The sequence below is a fragment of the Myotis brandtii genome, unplaced genomic scaffold, assembly GCF_000412655.1.
Source record: "Myotis brandtii unplaced genomic scaffold, ASM41265v1 scaffold822, whole genome shotgun sequence".
Lineage (NCBI taxonomy): Eukaryota > Metazoa > Chordata > Mammalia > Chiroptera > Vespertilionidae > Myotis > Myotis brandtii.
In genome coordinates, this window is record NW_005371333.1 from 942,517 (window position 1) to 963,984 (window position 21,468).

Below are 21,468 nucleotides of genomic sequence, written 5' to 3' on the forward strand. Positions count from 1 at the left end.
GAAACTGGAAATTCACTTCCTCAGTTGAGCTAGCCACATTTCAAGTACTCATGCGGTTATTGGCTACCATACTGCACACAGCATATACAAAACATTTAAAAAAAATGTTTTTATTGATATTTAGAGAGAGAGAGGAAGGGAGTGGGAGAGATAGAAACATCAATGAGAAATAATAACATCGATTGGCTGCTCCTGTACGCCCCCTGCTGGGGATCAAGCCCACAATCTTTGCATATGCCATGACTGGGAATCGAACTGGTGACCTCCTGGTGTGTGGGCTGATGCTCAACCCCTGAGCCACATCGGCCAGACACAGACTATTTTCATCACTGCAGAAGTTTCTGTTGTACAACTGTGATCTAGCTATAGCACAACTTTGGTGTCAAACAGATTTGGATTTGAATTCTGACATAGCCACTTACTAACATTAAGGTTTAGGGAAAGTTAATGAATTTCTTAGGGCAGGGGTGGGCAACCCCTGGCACACGTGCCAAACATGGCACGCCAGTAACTTTTGCTGGCACGCGAAACCCTCTCTTATAATCTTCCATTTACAATTTTTTTCTTAATATCGACTTTTTTATTTTTCAGATAAATTCAGTGTAGGTGCATCTTAGATAAATAAATAATTTTACATAACAAGTTATCTTAAAGACCATAGACATGGATTGACAAGAGAGGGGAAGAGCAATTTCTATGCCTCTGCCTTAACTCTCCCTGCCTTCCTAGATCCAACCAGTGTTTTGGTTTCATCCACATACGCTTGTGAATCTTGTTCTCAGTGATGAATTTTGTAAAGTCTCATAATAGAAGAAGCCTGACAGATGAAAGTAGTAGCTTGTGCATATCTCTGAAGGTCACGAAATATAAACCTGATGTAAAATCTCTGTCTTCAGTGATGCAGCAGCAAAAGTCCCACTGATAATATCAAACGGAGTCATAAAGTTTTCTGTCGGACTATCAGTGTACATGTATACATTAAAAAATAAATGTATTTTTCATCATCATATACTGTATTTTTGTCGCTCGAATGAATTTTATTATTTCTTCAAGGTTCTTCACATACATACACCTTAAGAGATATCAAGTAGGCGTAACATGTTCTCAAAAAATTAGGGTTGGCACGCAGAAGAATTTTGAGTCAGAGATTTTGCTGGTTTGGACACGCACTCACAAAAAGGTTGCCCACCCTTGTCTTAGGGCCTCTGTTTCTCCCTCTGCAGAATGGGGACAATGTGAGTACCCACCCCACTGGTCATTGTAAGGTTCAAGTGAGCTCATTCATGCAAACTACATAGAACAGGCCTTGACATAGAGTGAACACTCAAAAGTCTCACCTCTTATTAGTGATTATCACTCTGTGAAGATAATACCTCACCATGAACCAGTCATCAGATACCTCACAGCAGGCTGTTCCACCCTCCCACAGGACTGGCAAGAGGAAAATGGCCATTAACACCCTTACCACCTAGTTCAGTGTTATTAAAGTGCCACTTTACAGTGAATGAAACGCGCACTAATTCCTTCTTCAGGGAAGCCTTGCTATGAGAAAATGTTGGCAAATTAAACATGCGTTAGTGATGTGACTAACTGACTCCCCGGTGCCAGCTTTTTCTTGAAATGAACAATTTGGCAAGACAGACCCCTTGATATCATTTTAAAATTCTCACAAAGAAAAAGGCTGTCAAACGGTCATGGAAAGGCGCAGCTGATGCAGCAGAATCGAAGTGGAAGAAGACAGCCAGGTGGGTCAAGGTCAGGTTTTTACTGCTGGTAATTTTGAGCTAAGATTTGAAGAACATGAAAAACATGATGAGGAAAGAGAGATAAGTGGACAAAGAAACAATACCAAGAGAAAGGAAAGAGAAAGAAAGGAGAGAAGCCTGGTAGTTTTAGCCCTTCAAGAAGAAAGATTTTCCTTTTATCCCTTGTTAACTTGTGGCTTCCAACAACAGAAAACTAGAGAGATCTAAATCTAGTGGCCGGTTTTTACTTCTTTGGTCCTACTATGCAACATCTTCATATAATAGGAATACTAAATGTATATGCATAAAATATTATATATACAGGGTTTCCCCAAAAAATGTATACACACCTTAACAGCTAATAGCTCAATTTTAAAAATGAAATGTATTTTAATAAATAGTGCCTTTATAATTATTCAAAGCATATGTATACATTTTTTTGGACACCCTATATATATACATATATAAAGCTATTCTGGTGCCTTTCTGATCCTTCAAATATTTCTAGTTAAAGATAAGTGAGCCAACCAATAAAAAGTTCCCAAGTATATGTTTAAAAAGGATTTTCTTCTTTTGAATTGTTCGGGTATTTATATAAAAAGATTCACATAAAAATTATTCTTCAACATAAAAATCAGCCAATCATTACCAAACAATTTTCCAGTACTGCCACTATAGATAATTGTTTAACTATTAAAGTGTATGTTATGATTTATAGCAGCCATAATGGCACCCATCTCTATATGATTGCTTGCTGCTGCCACGGAAGACATACCTCATCTGTTGCAGCACTCGATGCCATATGACAATTTGGAATGATGCACTGATAATAGCTTATCAGTGAAAGCAACAGCTTAATTACACCGCACATCTCCCGCTGGATTCTGACATTTCCATTGCTTCTCACCCATCCCCTACAGAAGCAAAGGGGTACCATTGCCACAATCCTCAGAAATAACATAATTAAGTTAAAAAGTCTAAGGCGAAGCTGATCTTTTATTAAACATAGATGCACTTTAGACCACATAATCCCTCAGTCCCGTCTCCAGACCATTTCACTAGAGCTGGTTGTCACTCTTCCAGGGTTTAATTATTCCTACCAACGAGGCCTCCGGTGTCTCCCACTCCAAATACTTGGCTTTTTTATAAAATGTACCCTGAACTTTGGATCTCTGAATCAACACAGTGGCCACAAATTTGCAGTAGAAGTCCCATAGGTTTTGTTTCTAAAGCACAGCTTGACAGGCTGCTTGTGACAAGTAAACTAAACTTCTCCAGTCTATATAGCAAAGCAACAGTGCTTATACAACTGCTAAGAGGCAGACTCTCTATTAGTGCAGTTTATTTGGCAACTGGTTGAGTGCTTGGACTCTTGAGTTGCAATGTGGTCCATGTGGTTGCTGGCCTTCTTTTCCTTGGACTGGAAAGCAGGACTTGTCTGCCTTTCATGGCATTGCTGGTTCTTTCTTCTCGCCCAGCGCTGTGTCTAATTACCTGGGACACAGCTATCAGAATGCCTGTCCTTACATTAGGAGACTGACGGTTTGAGTTCATTACCTCCTCTTTCATGGGTCTCATTACATATTCTTATTTAAATAGTAGTTCCTAAAACTACGACTATCAATAGATTACCATGTCTTTCTTCTTTCTATTCTTTGCTTTTCATGTTTCTCTTTCATGATCCTTAGCTTTGTGCAAAGAAGATGGGCTGATAGACATTTTCAAACACCCAATGTGCTTCATTCATTCTATAAGATTTCACATTTGTTGCAGTCTTTAAGATTTTGACCCTTTCTACTGGGTGTGGAGTGGTATAATGGCTAAAAGTAAGTGGCCACTTCTTGAACCAGTGCCATCCTTAAATAACTGAGACTGCACTATTAACTTAAATGATCAAATTACTAACAAGAAGATTCTTTGACAAACGGAGGAGTGAGAACAAAGGAAACCGGAAAGTCTTGTAGACTATATCATCTAGGTTAGAATGCAAAATAGAAAATTATCTCCACTCAGTTATAGAACATAGCCTTCCAGGCAACTAACATTAAATGTGTTGCTGTCATGTGCTTGTACTACAAACATTCATTTCTACAGACATAGAATCACCGCTTTGGGCTTGTGTAAACACGGCAGAGATGTTCACCATCCTGTCATTTACTAGACTCCATGCAGACTACCATCTTTCTAGTCTATGCATCATTAGCATAATTTCCAAAACCATAGTTCATGCAATATTGAGACTGAAGGCTCTTTGATGACAATGGGAGCCTTCCAAATGTACCAAAACCATGGAGTGGACTGGAAGCCAGAGACTTGACTGCTCCTGGTTTTGTCTTTAGATAGCTAAGTGGCCTTAGCAGGGTGCTTCATGTCTCTTAGCCTCAGGTTTTTTTTATCTTTAAAATAAGGAAGCCAGGTTAGTCCATGTCTGAAGTCCCTTCCAGTGCCTAAGTTCATCTGTGACAGTCACAGATGGTTAGCAGCATATGATCAAATTCATCTACCTTGTGTTAAGCCTCAAAACCATCAGATTTGACACCTGAGGTAATGCCTCCAGTCTAATCATCCTAATATTCCAGAAGAGAACCAAAGTGCAGAGAAACTAAATGTATTCTTGCAGTTTTACACAAAGAGCTAATATTGGGGTTGACCATGTGTCTTGGGTTCCCAGTTCAATTCTTCACTAGTAGCTCATTCAGGGAACAGAGAGCACAAGGCATGCGTGATCCATTGTGCTGTCTCTCCATGTTAGCTTCAGTTTCAAAAGAGGTCAACTTATCCCCAAAATCTAGGATTACAATAGGCTGGGAAGGGGTTTCATAACCCCATATGTATTGACAATAACTGAAGGGCTGTAGATTTTGGTTTGTTTTAATTTTGGATCTTAGATGTAACTATCCTGCAACAACACTAGTACCACCGGCAAAATACTTCTACAATGCAATCTACTTCATTCCACTTATTTTCAAACCACTACTTTCTGGGTCAGAACAACTAAAGTAAACATGCCATCCACAACTGCTCTGAGACAGCTCTGCTTCCTCATAACTCAACGCAGAGCAATTACCACCTTTCCGCCTTGGATGAATGAGAAGATGGAAATCTCCTCACTGTGGCTAAGCTACCACTCTTGCTTTCACACTCAGATCTTTGGGATCTTTGCCCAGTGTGGGCTGATATATAGCATCATATATTTATATAGCTACTGTTTCTTGTATGAATCAGTTAGATGAAGAACCAGCAAGGGCAGCTGGCTCCTTCTTTGGAAATCCACCCTGTAGGTTCCAGAGAAATAAGGTGGTTTGTGGAATGCTCAGGAACTGATGCCACATCTGTGAAAATCCCATGGGTGGAGAAGGGAATTGTTTGGCAGCTCAGAGCTGGACAGTCAGGACCCAGAAGTGGAGGGGGAGATGGAGAGGAGGTTTCTAAATGGCAGTATCTTGTTCTCACCCTCATTTTCCCTGAAAGGTAGGACCTGGGAGAAGCCTGCTTCACTGCATGTGTTAACCTTGACTGGTACTTGCAGTCTGGGCCTGGACTATGGGGCACACAGAATTTATGCAGTTGGCAACACAACTGCATATGTCTATACCTTAGATCTAAGCAATTGCTCATCCCATCACTACCACCAGACAGAGGGGTACCTAGAGCAAAAGTCTGGGAAGGAACCTTGGGGAATGAGGCATTGGAGGAGTAGAGAGTCATGGAGTTGTTAAAATCCAGAATACAATAGTGTAGGCTCTTCAATCTGGTCTTTTGCCAGCCTACCTGGATTCAAACCCGTAGCCTGGAAGCAAATGTTTTATAAACTTCGAATGTACCTTGAATTAAGAGAGGTTGAGGTTTTAGAAGAGAAATACCTCAATATCAAACCTAAAATCATCATCACGTCAGATGTCTGAAGTTTTAAAGGTCCTTCACAAAACAACGAGAACTAGAATCTTGCTTCCTAAGGGTAGACTCTAAAGATATAAACTATAGATTTTTAAAATCTGACATTTGGAATTATTACAAATTTTAAAGTGACAGAATAATGTTGTTATGACTGTGTATTTGTTCTCTTGCATTCTCAAGAGAAGAGGCACTAAATAATTATCAACTACTAGGGGCCCGGTGCACGCATTCATGCACCAGTGGGGTCCCTTGGCCTGGCCTGTGGGATCAGGCCAAAACCTGCTCTCCAACATCCCTCAAGGGGTCCTGGATTGAGAGAGGGTGCAGGCCAGTGCATGATCAGGGCTGGGGAGGAATGCAGGAGGTTGGCCAGCCGGGGAGGGACTGCAGGAGAGCTCCAGGGCATGTCCAGCCCATCTCGCTCAGTCATCATCAGCTGGGCCCCAATAGCAAGCTAACCTACCGGTTGGAGCATCTGCCCCCTGGTGGTCAGTGCACAACATAGTGAGCAGTTGAGTGGCCTTAGCATATCATTAGCATATTATGCTTTGATTGGTTGATTGAATGACCGGACACTTAGCATATTAAGCTTTTATTATACAGGATACTACTATTTTTATAAAATTCTCTCATTGTTTTTTATCTATTGAAAATTTTTTTCAAAACATTTGGTAACTGGAATTAGGAAAATGAAAGGTTTTTTATTTGAAACAAGTTAAACAATAGGGTGTGCCTTGTTTTTTTCCCTTGCACTTATTAAAGAATTTATTTTGCAATTTGTAAAAATATCCCTTCAGTGAACAAACTGGCACAATGTTAAACAGTCCCTTTTTTTTTTTTAGTTCTATGAAGGTCATACTACTCCAAAGAGCTCATAAGCATCATCCAAATAATGACTGTAAGGATTCTATCGGTAGCCTGGCCCCAATTAGGCCCTCAACCCTCAAGAAATTGTATTTGCCTTTTTTTGAATATGCTGGGAATGGTTTCCCAAAAGTTATGTGATCACTGATGGTTTATTTCCAATTAAATCTAGTCAAGCTTCTTTCCTCAGAACCTTATATTACTTGACCCCTCAGCAATATGTGATAATTACTGACAACAAAAAGAACATAATTAAAGATCTACTATGTACTGGGCAAGGTGCTGGTCACACAAGGACACAATATTTCCCAAACTGCAGCCCTTCCAACTCCACCATCACATTCTTGCCATCCTTAGGACCACCTTCACCAATTACCACAGAGAGGCAATGTGAACACAAGTCAATATTGTAAAATACTGCACACAGTATTAGAAAAGTATCAGTGGAGAGAACATAAAGGAGGGATGTGGTCGATATTTTTCAGGGGCCCAGAGAGGTGGCAAAGTTGGGGTTTTGCCATGAGAACTTCGTAAGGAAGTGATTCTTTAAAGTGGATATGTTTTTAAAGTAATGAGCTAATAGAGAGAACATACTGGTGGTTGCTGGAGGCAGGGTTGGGGGTGGGTGAAATGACTGAAGGGTGTTAAAAGGTACAAAACTTCCAGATAAATAAAGAAGGCATGGGGATGTAATGTACACTATAGTGACTATAGTTAACAATACTGTGCTGTATATTTGAAAGTTGCTAAGAGAGTAAGTCTCTAAAAGTTCTCATTACAAGGGAAAAAAATGCAGTAACTATGCGTGGTGATGAATGTTAATTAAACTTATTGTGATGATCATTTTGTCATTTATACAAATATTGAATCAGTAGGTTATACACCTGAAACTAATATAATGTTTTATGTCAATTATACTGTGATTAAAAGAGAAAAGATGAGTACATAAGACTAGTCATATGGGGATATAAAATCCATTGTGAGAGTATCAGACAGAGTAAGTATGACAGGGAAGCAAAGAGGGAAGGTGTGAAGTCTGACATTCTCTCTGAAGACCTAAAAACTGGCCAATACCTTCTTGAAGACATTTTCTGAACATTTCTTCTGTCAGAGCCCAGCACAGTGATGTAAAGATCCCTTGGTCTTCTTCCCAAAACCTTTTCTACGTGCATTGGCCTCCTAAGGAGATATTCTGACAGTTGCTTCAGTCAATCATTCTTTACTATTAAGTCACAAAACAAAATATCTTGTACAAATAGCTCACCCAATCTTCAGTCCAGTATTTCTAATAAATTACAGGACATATGCAACTGCATGTTCCACTTTTATCTCAGTCTTAATGTTTGCAAAATCAAGTTCATCCATTTCCCAGTTGTAACCAATGTCTGTTCCTCCAGTGTTTATTTTTCCTGTCTCCCAAGATTAAAATCTTGATGATGTCACCAGGACTCTCTTTGCACTTTGCCCCTCCGACTGAATCAAGGTCTGTCAAGTACTTAGAAGAGCCTCTTGCCCATACTTGGAACTGAAAAGTATGTTGCCAAAGGAAACAGATCAATGAAGAAATAAACTTGATCTTCTTTGAAATAACTCTTCTTTCTATTCCCCTTTACTTTTAACATACCCTACTCTTTGACACCCATTCTGTAAATATTTATTAGTGCCTACCATATGCCATGACAAACAATGGAGTTATTGCAACGAACAAAATAACAAAAGTACAAGCTCTCCTGTAGCTCACAGTCGAATAGAGCAAGGCATGTATTAAAGAATCAAATACAACATATTTAAATCCCTTATCTGAAAACGTAAATCAAAAAGGCTCTAAAAACAAAGTTTTTACTTAATTCATAGGTTAACCAAACATAAATTTAACTGACATAAGACTATGTTCTGCACTTATTTCACTTTTGGGGAGGTACCTAAATCAGCTTGATTGCTGCATGGTATATATTAAAGGCATTTGTATCATTCTCAGTCTGCTCTGCTAGGGCTTCCATCACAGAATACCACAGACTGGATGGTTTAAGCTATAGAAAATAATTTTTTTTCACAATTCTGGAGGCTGGAACTCCAAGATCAAAGTGCTGTAAGGGCTGGTTTCTGGTGAGTTCTCTCTTCTTGCCTTGCAGAGAGCCACTTTCTCAATATGTCTGTACACGGCCTTTTGCTGCATGTCCACTCTTGGTATCTCTTCCGAATCTTATAAAGACACCAGCGTTATCAGATTAAGGGCCTACCCTTATAATAACCTAGTTTAACCTTAATTACCTCCTGAAACCCTTTATTCAAATACAGTCCCATTGGGGTTAGGGCTTCAAGATATGAATTGGGGGGAGGAGGGAAGGGCGTGACACAATTCAGTCTATAACAATTACTTTTTCAAAATCTGGAAAAGACTCTGAATTCTAAACATATCTGACTCTAAGAGTTTTGGCTATGATACTGTAAAAACTTGGTAGTATGTCAAATAGTAATAGGTGTGTGGAGAAGAGTTTAAGCCCAGAGTGCTGGTGGCAGTACAGTTTGAAGTATACCAGTCAGGGAAACCCTCCCTCAAAAGGGATATTTGAGCCAAGCTCTGAAGGAGTTAAGGGAGAGGATCATATCTGAGAGAACAGCATTCTAGGCAGGGGGCCTCCAAGGTCAAAGACCCTTAGATGAGGATAGAGCAGTGTGGCGGAGGAATAGAAAGGTTGCCAATGTGACTGAATTGGTGAGCTAAGGGAGAAGTAGTGGATGAGATCATGGAGATACAAACCACTTAGCCCTTCACTGACCATTGCAATGCAATTTGGTTTTTAATGAAGTGAAATGAGAAAGCAGTAGAGAGTTTTGAATAGAGGAATGGCATGAATGAATTATGGTTTAAACAGGATCACAATGTGTGGCAGATTTCCAAACGATAGCTGCCATCAATCAATGCCTTCCTTCCATGAACAAGCATGGCAACATTACCCATCAAGAGTTAGAGAGAGAGAGAGAGAGAGAGAGAGAGAGAGAGAGAGAATATTAATGTCTTCACCCCTTGAATCTGGGAGGACCTTCTGACTTGCTTTTCCAATAGAATGAGACAAATGTGACAGCCTGGGAATTCCATACCCAGGCCTCTTAAGAGCATCTGAAGCTCCCACTTCCTATTTGATAGAAGCTGGATATTATGTAAGGAGTCTGACAACCGTGAGAACATCATGCTATAAGAAAGCCCAATTGAGCCTGGTGGAAACGCCAAGTGGAGAAGGAATCAGACAACAGCCATAGCTGAGAACCCATATATATTACCCAATGTCTTAAGCCATCTCAGACAGTCCTTGAGCTTTGGAGTCATACCAGCTGAGACCATAGACATTGTGGAGTGAAGACAAGTCGTTGCCTTTTTTATTTTCTGTCCAAATTTCTAAGCTGGAAACCTTGAACAAATTTGGGGGTAGTTTATTACATAGCAATTAAGAACTGGCACTAAAATTAATATGAGACCAGGTGGTGGAGAAACACCTGAAGAGAAGCAAAGACACTGTCAGCTAGAAGGGCACTGATGAAATTATTATCAGAGAGAGGGCTACTCATCTATATAAATAAAAGCCTTATATGCAAATTGTCCCCTCGGGAGTTCGACCAGGAGACTTGGAGTTCCATCACTCGCTATGATGTGTGCTGACCACCAGGGTGCGGCTAGGAATGAAGGAAGGCCCCAGCCGGCAGCCGGAAGGGGCCTCTAGTATTATATAATAGTAAGATGTTTGGCAACACTGTCACCAGCAATAATACAGAATTAAGGAAATGTATCTCATGAACTATGGACATGCTTAAGATTTCTAAATAAAACAACTGACTTCATTTAGCTGCCTAGGATTAATTACAGGAAGAGAAAGATGAACTGAAATGTTCAGCAGAATTTAGAGGAAATCGGGACTTGCTAGGTTGGAAACGAAAATTTATTGTCCTGCTTGCTTGTCTAGTCAGCAAAAGATTCTTAAAGAAAGAAGTCGTTTTAGGGCAAAAATCACATCTAGGGGTCTATTAGCACCATGTGCTCTCAGGTTAAAGATCAAATCAAGTGTGTGGCTGGGAAAATCTCTCATGAAGACCTCAGAAAGATTTAAAATGTAGTGCCTCGTAGGCTCTGCCAGGGAGACAGAAGCGCCTCTGAAACCCCAAGGGCTCGTCCTTCAGCATTCTGACTTGCAGCCAAAGTCAAGAAGAGCCTGTCTTAAGAGTTTTGTGGGTATATCTTTTTCTCAAGGAATGAAAAAATATACAGGAAGCTCCCAAGATTTATAATAAAATTGTACTAAAAATAAGTACCACCAGCTAAACAAAAGGGAGAACCATAAAAGGTCTCTAGATTCCTAACTCTCTATGAACACGAAGCAGACTTCTCAACTGCTGACACGAGCTATCTCTGATGGACCAAGAAGAGGAAAGCCTTTAACTTTCCAGCCAGCCCAGCTGAGTTGCCAGATAGATGAGCTGAAGAATCCTTCTTGAATGTTTCTCCCCAGCAACCTAAGAAGAACAAACCAGCTGAAGGTAGCCCAGTTGCACAATAATGACAAATAAATTATTGTGGGATTTCTTTTAAGTCATTGTTCTCAGGGATTTTTGTTTTGTTTTGTTTGTCAGGTGGGTTTGTTTTCATTTTTATTATTTAATGAAGGCAGAGCAGAAACAGGTTAAACATTCTGGCTCTTGTGTTGTATTGAGAAGAAGGTTGGGTGGAGGGTGAAATGTAACAACAGGGAGACCCACTCTTGCAATAATACCATGAGATATGATATCAATGGCTGGAATGAGGTGGCACAGTGAAGGGGCTGACAAGGTCAGATGTGGGAAACAGTTGGAAGGCACAGGTAAATGGGTTAGTGGAAGATTAATGTGAGGTGTGAGAAAAAGAGACGTCAAGGACAAATCCAAGATTCACGGATTAACTGTCTCTGCACCTAAAAATATGGAATTGCCATCAACTGAGATCGGGCAGACAGTGGGAGGAGCAGTTTTGGGTTAAGTCAGGAATTCGCTGAGTACTAGATATCTAATCAGGGATGTTGAAAGACTGTTGGGTCTGGAGTTCAGAGAGAAGTCACGATTGGAGATATAAATATAGCAAGTATCCATGTATGAAGACATTAAAAGCCAAGAGACTGAATGAGGTCACCAAGGGAATGAGTATAGACAGAGAAAAGGCCTAAGCACTGGGCCCTTGAACTCCTCTATTTAAGAGGGTAGGGAAACAAAGAACCAGTAAAGGAGACAGATAGGTGCTGGTGAGGTAAAAGGAATTAAGAAGGTATTCCAAGCCAATCCAGAACTCTAGGGGTGTGCACATGTGGGAGCCAAGAACTGACCACTGCATTTAGCATGGGGGTTCTTAGAAACTCAGACAAGTACATTTTTAGTGGAGCAGTGGGGACCACAACCTGGCTGGTTCAAGAGAGACTAAGAAGAGAGAAATTGGTGACAGAGAACTGAATTGACTTTGAAAATTTTCCATAAAATGGGGACAGAAAAACTAGGTGGTGGCTGGAGAGAAGCATAAGGGGTTTTGTTTTGTTTGTTTTAATGGGAAAAAATATAGCACGGCTATATAGTGATTAGAAAGACCCACCAGAGAGAGAAAAGTAGTGATGGTGGGGAGAAAAGATGAATTATTAGAGCTATGCCCTTGAGCAGGTGATAGGAAGGAGACTACACACCTGGAAGGCTGCCATGAATTTATGGCTAGTTCCCTTACCTCTAATGTGTTTTTTCCTCAATAAATTTTACCCCAGACCAAATTTCCTAAAATACTGCTTTTATTATAATACTAGGGGCCCGGTGCGCGAAGATTCATACACTGGGGGTGGGTGCCTCAGCCCGACCTGCACCCTCTCCAATCTGGGAGCCCTCAGGGGAGCCCTCTCAAATCCAGGAGTTTCTGTCTGTCTTTGCAATCATATAAGTGAATTGTCTGAGACGCCCAACCCAGTTTGGTTTGTTGCTCACAGAATAATAGAGGCATCTTTTTTTCTTTGCTTAATTGGTGGAGATTTCTTGGAAGTTTTAGGATATCTTCCCTTTAATTTTTCCTAGACACTCTGATTTTACTTATGTCTCTCACCTTTGCTTTCCCTCCATTCCCCAACCGCAACAGTAACTTGCTCCAGGCTCACTTTGCTCTAGTGTCTAGGAGATATGTCTTCCACCAGAACTATGATTTCCAGCATTCCTGGTGCTCCCTGTGCTCTGGGCTTCTATTTCAAGTCCTGGGGCTGCCACCAGAACTACTATTCCCAGAATTCCTGGTGCTCCCCGCACTCTTGGTTTTCCCTTCCTGCTCTATCTTGGTCCCACAGCCTCCCACTCTGCCAAGTCCTCCAAGCCACCAGCTCTCCCTCTCTGCTCTCCGTCTGGCGGCTTGGGGAGCCAAGTTCCCCAAGCCGCTCCACTCTCTGCTGGCTCTCCCGCTCTACTCTCTGCCCAGCACCTGGGTATGAAATTTAACCCGGCATCTTTGCCAGGTTAATTTGCATACTCATTCCTGATTGGCTGGTGAGCGTAGCAGAGGGAAGGTCAATTTACATGTTTCTCTTTTATTATATAGGATATAGGATTGTAACATTGGTTTTGCTATATTACTTATGTTTTACATTCCTCTGCTTAGCTGTCAAGCTGTTGGATGACCTGAATAACTCCCACTGAAGTCAATAAAAGTCAACTATGTGACCTGCCCTTGGCTGGGCATACAAGCCACATTGTCCTATCTTTATTTAAAACATAACTGCAGAGACAAACACATAATAAGATGAATGTACAGAGACAAAAGCTATTATAGGGGAATACAGACAGCACCAAATACATTCATATAAGGGAGAAAATCATTCAGCCTGGTCAGTAGAAGGGGCAGCAAAAGCTACAGAGGGTGGGCATTTTGAATAGGACGCAGGAAAGCTGACAAATAGCAAGTGCGTCTAGAGCTCAGAGAAAGTGTAACCAGAGCTGAGGAATGGAAGAGACTAGGCTGCAAAAGATATCCAAGCCCCCAAGCTTGGCTGGAACCTATTCCCACCCCCACCCCTCTATGCAGGTGGGGGGTGGGCAATAAGTATGATTAGAGACCTTCAAAGCAAAGTGCAGGCACTCCTGGGGTAGCTGGCAGCTTTTCAAGCTCTGTATGGGCATAGAGAGCTCTATAGAAACCTAGCTCCAGGCTCACTATTTTTATGAGTGATATGCCTGAAATATGCCTGAGGCAAGCACATTTCTAGCAAGTTCTCCTTTCCCTCTTCCCCTTTCATAATCACTCTCCTTCCATTTTATGAAAAGAGAGGCATCTCCCCCCACATCCAGAATCTCACCCTGCCTCTTGCCAAATGGAAGGGCAATCTGAAAAAGGGATGTTAGGGAAACCCTCTCTAATGAAAGCCTTGATCGCAACACCACCCATATCTACATCTATACACATATACACTTCCAATATAGTTTAGCTTTATGCCTAATAATTTCTTATCAACATTTATGAGTTATTTTGGTTACCTGCATACTAATAATATTTAAAGTAACATAAATAATAGTTTTCAACAATAAAATTCTTAAATGATTACATTTCAATACTTATTTTTGTTGCTGCAGAGGATGAAGGAAGTCAAAAAAATTGGAAAGCTATATTGTAAGATTTCTAACTGTAACATGTTTAATTAAAGAATAATTATTTGAAATTTTCAGAAATCCGTGCTAACCGTGTGCAAGGGGAGAAATGACACAAGAGATCCTTGAATGTGTCACTGGTCTCTCTCCATGTCCCTGTGATAAGTAGAGCTTCTCTCCCTTCCCCCACCTTACAAGCATCATATATTCTTTTTCTAGGATCATTTTCAGTTTCAATTCCTTTATCTGAGTAAACACTTTCTGTCATTCTCCTGATCATCCCTGCATCCTGTCAGCATTGGGGGAAGAAGCAATTGTGTATTATTTGAACATGATCAGCTAATAGGGACTCAGAGTTCTTGGTCCATTTTATGTGGTCTACATACAATCCTCTGCTCTTCTGAAAATGACTGGCAAGACACCAATAGACTCAAAGTGGAAAAAAACACTGGAAAATATATGCATACAAATACCCGCCTCCTGATACAAAATATGTACAAGTGAGACCAAAGAGCCTCTTATTTTCTATTTCTGATTCCAGCACTAAATAACTTTTTTTAAAAAAAAGGAAACCATTCCTTGACATAGAGCAAAGTAATAAATGTAATAGTTATAACACATTCCAGTACTAGCTACAACCCCAGATGTTCTCTCAACTCTCCTATGGGACTTTCCCATCCAATCCATCAAGTAGGGTAGCAGCAAGCACTTAGGCAATGTTCAGTGTCAACAGTCTCATGCAGTAATCTGTAATTACTAGGTAAATTAATCCAAGAGCTAATACTGAGCTGAAGAAAAAAGCTGGCTTTTTGCCAAGTGTCATACCTTAAATCTTTCTGAAAGCAGACTTCCCAAACAGCTGACTCTACCGCCTCAGTTGTGATAGAATGGGAAAGTCTTCTGTCCTGATCTCCCCATGAATCCCAGGCTTCTGTTTGGATGGATGAATAGATAGGTAGATCAATAGATAGAAACATATAGATCAATCCACATTTGCCCACTACTTGTCAAGCTCTGTCAGCAAAAACTGGTACAAATTAGACAAATGTTTTCATTCAGGAACCATAAAGGAAATGTCTACAAATAACCAAACACATATAGACACATAATTTTTTTTACAGGTAAAACAATACATTCACTACCCTCATAAGACCTTTTTCCAATATGAAGACTCAAGTGTTGTGAAAGGTAAGAATTATGGCCAAAAAATTCCCATTTCCCCCATTTTTGGACTCAAATGCCTACCTCTGGTGTGAGCTCTCCATTGTCAACTGGACTGGGAACTATCCTTAGAGCTTTTCCCACATACACTGCAATCATAAGGCCTTTATCCTGTGTGAACCCGTTGGTGTACACGAAGGTGAGGTTTCCACATAAAGGATTTCCCACATTCACTGCACACATAAGGCCTTTCTCCTGTGTGACTTCTTTGATGCTGAATGAGTTCGGAGCGCTTGAGATAAGATTTCTCACACTTCTGTGAATATTATCTGGTCATAAAGGCCATCCTTAAATAAATCATTAATAATGTCAATCATATAAGAACCATGTAAACATGGCTTTAAACCCAACATTCTATCATAACCCTGCATCCAAATGCAATAGGGGTTGACTGTCACTGTCAAATTGTGGGAAGTATTTCTATGGAAATAATATCATCCTTCATAAATACCAGTGACCAAATCTGTCTGGGTTCAAATCCCAGCTCTACCACCTTTTAGCTGTAACTTTGGGGAAGTTATTAAATTATGCTATGCTTCCATTTCCTGAGCTACAAAATACAATCCTTACCACCACATAAGTTTATTATGACAATTTAAAAAAAATACATCCATTCTTGGAACAACATCTGATACATAATAAGAACTCAAAAAATTACCTAGGATTAGTATTATTTCCCATAATTCAAGTTGTGGGCCCAAAGACAGTATTCTGTATTATCATTACCTAACCTTCAAAAGAATAGTTACAGAATGAGCAAAACTTAACAGTAAGGAGAAGAAAAAAGGACAGTCTTCTAAATTTTAAAATGTTTTAAAAAGTGTTTTGGATCCAAGACCCATTTAAAAAGCTGATTAGAATTATGGGTATTTCCCTTGGAAAAATCCACTTATACACAAATTTCAGGACTTCCTTCACAGTCTTCCTGAAGTTTACTCAGAGCCAGCAAACCTGAGGACCTGCTAGGGCTTAAAACCCTCCAGTTATCAAACTATTTCAATAAACTTTAACTGCTATTTCTCCCATCCTCCAAAGAAGTTTATAAACATGCAATTCATTGACAAACATGTTTTGTGATACACCTGTTCACATTTACATCTGAATCTCATGGATTAAAACAAAAAGCATCACATTGTTTTTCTTAAGCCCACCGGTAATCTGTAGGAAAATTCCAAATTCCAGAACTACAGCTTCAAATCAGGTTCTGGAGTTCCCCCTCCACATCAGCAGAGCAGTGAATTCAAATGTTAAAAAACTGTTTTGGGTCTGAGACCCATTTAAACAGCTGAGTAGAATCCTGCGAACACTCTGCCTATTACAGCTTCTGGACCAGTGGCCAACCCAACTCCTTTCTGCCCCTTTGTCCCAGAGCAGAGGGCTGCAGGGAAGGCCATTCTGAGTACCACTAAAACTTTGAGAACACAAAGCAGAGGAAGAAATATAAGAATATGACATTAAAACACTACCATAAAAAACTTCAGAACTTTCTGACACTTCTTAACTATAGGAAGGAAATTTTTAAATTTTTCATCACTTTTAAAATCTAAAGTGACTACTACTTGGTCTTCAGTCCTTTCATATATATATATATTACATTCTTTCTTTAGTACCTCCTCCTTCTGTCTCCCATACCCGGCTTTTTTTTTTTTTTTGAAATATATTTTATTGATTTTTTTACAGAGAGGAAGGGAGAGGGATAGAGAGTTAGAAATATCGATGAGAGAGAAACATCGATCAGCTGCCTCCTGCACGCTCCCTACTGGGTATGTGCCCGCAACCAAGGTACATGCCCTTAAGGGGAATCAAACCTGGGACCCTTGAGTCCGCAGCCTGACGCTCTATCCACTGAGCCAAATCGGTTAGGGCCTGACCTGGCTTTTTAATGAAAGGGCGGGAGTTTGAAATTGCATCTGTATTGCCCAGTTCACCCAGCAGGGTGCTGTAACATCCAGACTGAATAAACCCTCTGTGGGCACATGGACAAGATGAAGATGCCTATCAGCTACAAGTTGACACCATCACCAGTGTCATGGCATGAGGAAGAAGCTGTATTATAGAATTGTACCCCTGAAGCCTATATAATTGTATTAACCAATGCATTCCATAAAAAAGAAAGTAGCTTTAAAAAAAAACACAGTGGAAAATAATAGCTAGTGACAACCACTTCACTCCTAGTTTCAAAACTTCTGACTCACTATTTAAGAATCTGTTATAAGCATCATTGAAGAGTAACCTTACTTTATACATGCACGGAAGTTAACAAACCCTTAAGTGCATGGGATTACATAGTTAAATTCAAATAAATTGTATACACTTGCAAATGCAGTCTCAATAACACTTGAAAAAAAATAACTGGAATTTAATTTAAAACCACCTTGAACAAGGATTTGAATGAAATGCAAATCCCCTGCATTTCTTCCAAGTTTCTCATACTGCTTTTCTGAGAGACAGATGTCTTGTCCAGGGTTGAAACTGAAAATACAGACCCAGGTCTGACTGCCAAAAGTGACCATTCCTGCAAATTCCTCTCCCTGGAAGGCAAGGTTCCCGATCAAAGAAAAGGAGGGGAATTTGATTTTGCCAGCAAAGGTACAGACAGTCCTGTGTGTTCGCGCGCGCAGGCCTGCAGGGGGTTTGGGAGGGATCAGGGAAGAAGCGGGAAGATGCAGTACCTTTCTTGAACTTTCTGAGCTCAATGGGGTGAGAAACTCAGCGCTTGGTGCAGCCAGACGCCGTCTTCTCTTTGAACCTGCGGCTTGGCGAGGGCGATCAAGCGCACGTCACTGCTCTCCGCCAACCCACCCTGGAGTCTCACCTGCAGCTGGCGACACGCAAAGAGAGGAGCGCACTAGGGAACCCGCGGGACAGCCAAGTGACCAGCAATCTGCGCTCCTCTGGAAGCGGAGGATGGCGAGAAGAGGCCACCAGAGAAATAAAGGGCCAGAAGGTGAAAAATCTCTGCACGAAGTGCAAGTGAAAACTGAAGTCACAGTCTAGTGCTCCCTAGAAGAGGGCGGGGCAGCCGGCCGGCAGCCTGTCGGGGGAGCCGGGTGGGTCCAGCTGGAGGTGGGAGGGGTCCAAGGCGGAGACTGTTCGGGGAAATTCTAAGGCCCTTTCAACCACCCACACCTCCCTTCCCAAAGCGGAGGGGCTGAACTCTGTACCTCCATCGAGTCCGGGCTGCTGGGTGAGGGGCTGCAGGTGGCGCAGCCAGAGGGCACGGCCACCCGACTGCCTTTCCTTTCGAGCTACGGCGCCGCCGGAGAGCGAGTGAACTGGGTGAGCGCTCTGAACTCCAGGAGTCCCAACCCCCCAGCGAAAACAAAAGTGAAAGAGAAACGGGTGGGGAGCAGAAGCGAAGATAAACACCCAGGGCGATGGGGGAAGGGTGAGATGGCATTTCCTGGATAACTGCCCACGGTGTCGCGGCTGCCCTTTCCCTCGGGTTGGTGCGCCGGGTTGGTGCGCCGGTCAGGTTTCTGGCACGACCACGCGCAGGGGCGCAGAACCTGGAGGGGTCTTAGGAGGTGGTCGGAGAGCGCTGGTCTCCGGCTTCGGCCGGTACCCCCTTGGGCACCTGCAGATAAAGCGCGAGGCGATGGCCCGGAGCTCACCTGCCGCGTCTGCGGAGCCAGGCAGGGCGCAGGAGGCTGCCCCACATGGGGGGTCTTGGGAGGTGGTCGGAGAGCGCTGGTCTCCGGCCGGTACCCCCTTGGGCACCTGCAGAGAAAGCGCGAGGCGAGGGCCCGGAGCTCACCTGCCGCATCTGCGGAGCCAGGCAGGGCGCAGGAGGCTGCCCCACAGAAGCCTGGAAACCCGGGCGTGGTGCGCGCCCAAGCCGCCCAAGGAAAGGGGCAATGTGTGGATCGCAAGGAGCGGCTTCTCCAGGCCAGCCACCTTGGCTCGCCGGCCGAGCAAGGTAGAAGAAGGAAGGCTCCAAGGTCTTAAAGAGGAAATGTTGGGTAACTACTTTGTCCGAGGCAGTTGGCACGGAGGCTGAACTTGAAGGGAATGAGTCTGTCTGCTGATGGAGTGCGAAGTCGAGGATAAACGTTGCACATGGCCCCATTTCATGGGATCCTGTGAAATTTTATGATTGTGGTATTCCATTGTTGAGGCTAAGGGAGCTGCGGGCCTGGGTCAGGAGGAAAGGCCTGGCGCCCAGTTTGGGAAGCCCTTCGGAGAGAACCTTGCTCACTTGTGAGCCACCGAAAATCCCTCATGGAAGGTCCTCCACCAAAGTTTCCAGGGTTATGTCATAGAAAAAATGACAAGGCTCCCTGGAGCTTAGTCAAATATGTGTCTGACTCAATGTATTCCATATCATCCTGCCTGTTAAAAGTAAAATAGAAAACTATTAGAAGTGATTTAAATATGAGATGGCATAAAGTTCTACATAAAATCATTTCACATCTTTATGAAAAAGTTGATCTCTAGATAATCACGATCAACAAAATAAGTGAAATACCAAAATGTAAACAAAGGTTTTTTTACACTCATTCAAAATTTCACCAGAGTTGGAAATGAAACAATTATTCGTTTCTGTCCAAGACAAGGTAATGTTCCCTTTTCTCGTGATGATGCTAATGATTTCAAATCTGATGAGACTTTTTCATAGCAAAATGCTGAAGTTCCGATTTGGATTGGCAGCATGAGCACGCTCTGGGAAAGCCTGCATCTGGATTGGAGTCCGTTGCAAACGATATGGCAGCCACCAAAGGACTAAAGTGTGTGTCTATGTGAACATAGAGATGAGGGATGGGGAGATGGATCTGTGTCCCGAGCCTCAACTTGGAAGCCAACAGAGCTCCATGAGCTCCTGCAAAGTGAACTCGTGCTGCACCCCTTGTGATCAATGCTGTTGAGTGCTCTGCAGCAGGTGGCAGGAGTAGATGTGCAGACAGTAAGGCCCCTCACTGGCTACCCTCAGTACCAAGTAGCAGAGCCAGAGAGGGCTGCTGCCAGAGGTTTTTTCACATCCTAAATCCTGCTGCATTGGGGCTGCCTGGGAGAACTAGACTCTGCTCTTCGCTGGGCTCACTGGCTGGTGGGCTCCAGAACCTTGTCAGCTGTCCCCAGGGCTGAGGGGAATCAGTGGCTGACAGTGCACTCTGAGTATAGGGCCATCTTGAATGTTCTAAGCTACTGAAAAGTTTGCACAACACTGAAACTGATGGGAATTTTCTTCCTAGAGCTGAGCTTTAAAGCACCAGCTGAGTACATAGATTAATAAAATTGGTCTCAAATATTGATCGAGCTTACAAGACGGGCGGGATGAAATAGAATACATGTAGTCAGATTGGGGAGATAAAATAGCATAAATAACAATAAAGTGAAATGGAAAATGATTGTAGCCATAAAACATGCTTTGCTCTACCACTTGCCTGCCAACTATATAGGTCAATATTGTTTTCTTAATTACAGAAAGTGAAGTATTTTTGAATTAGTTATATAAGTGCCTGCAACTCTATGAAGTTGGGTTTCCAGCATAAATTGTTTTTGCTGCATTGAGCACAAACAGAAAAGTCTAATATATGCAACTTGCTTTTCAGTTGCCACAGGCTGTTTGGCAAGATATTGAAAATTACTCACACCAATGAACAAGTATATTCCACTGTATAAGTTAAAAGCAAAGACCAAGATTGATGACATAATTTGAAACTGCCTGAAGATAACTAGTATAATTATAATGTGGGAAGCAGCGAAAATTAACTAACTCACAGAATTGACTGTAATATTTCTTTGAATTTAAAGAATTAAAGATAAAATTATAGTTTAATAAATTTTAGCGTCTGTTTTTTCATTCCAATGACAATGTTTGACAATTTGGCAGTTGTCTATACAATAAGTTACTAGTACATATTTTCTATAGATTCTGAGACTATGTGGAAGAAGTTGACAGTCAGCTCCTCCGGTTTGGTGTTCAAAGTCCATAACTATGACCTTATTTATGATTTTCCTAAGCATAAGTTACAGGCCAGGAACAAGTTGGTCTCTGCTCTTTGAAAAACATGACCCAGGATACCCCCAGTTTCATTTTGGTTAAGCGTACCTGAAATGCAGCCTTACCTCAAGGTTGTTCCCACCTCTGATTTTTTGGTGGTCCTGGCAATAGAGG

At 41.8% G+C, this 21,468-nt stretch overlaps 1 protein-coding gene and 1 long non-coding RNA gene across 13 annotated transcripts in view; one reads left to right on the forward strand and one right to left on the reverse strand.

Moving 5' to 3' along the window:
* IL15 (interleukin 15) overlaps window positions 1–18,986 on the reverse strand; it is a 64,913-nt gene extending 45,927 nt beyond the window's left edge. For 3 of the 12 annotated variants that reach the window (XM_014531708.1, XM_014531704.1, XM_014531710.1), the window contains exons 1-2: window positions 18,023–18,297; window positions 14,955–15,060 (exon numbers count right to left, since the gene is read on the reverse strand). The gene's annotated coding sequence lies outside the window, so the exon portion shown is untranslated. Of the gene's footprint in view, window positions 1–14,954; window positions 15,061–18,022; window positions 18,298–18,514; window positions 18,607–18,964 lie in introns of those variants that run through there. The other 9 variants (XM_014531706.1, XM_014531711.1, XM_014531705.1 and 6 more) reach the window with 8 other exon arrangements.
* On the forward strand, window positions 18,538–21,133 carry LOC106724412. The gene is made up of 2 exons (XR_001360200.1): window positions 18,538–18,629; window positions 20,903–21,133. It is a non-coding gene; the product is annotated as an uncharacterized LOC106724412 (long non-coding RNA).
* Window positions 21,134–21,468: the final 335 nt, after the last annotated feature.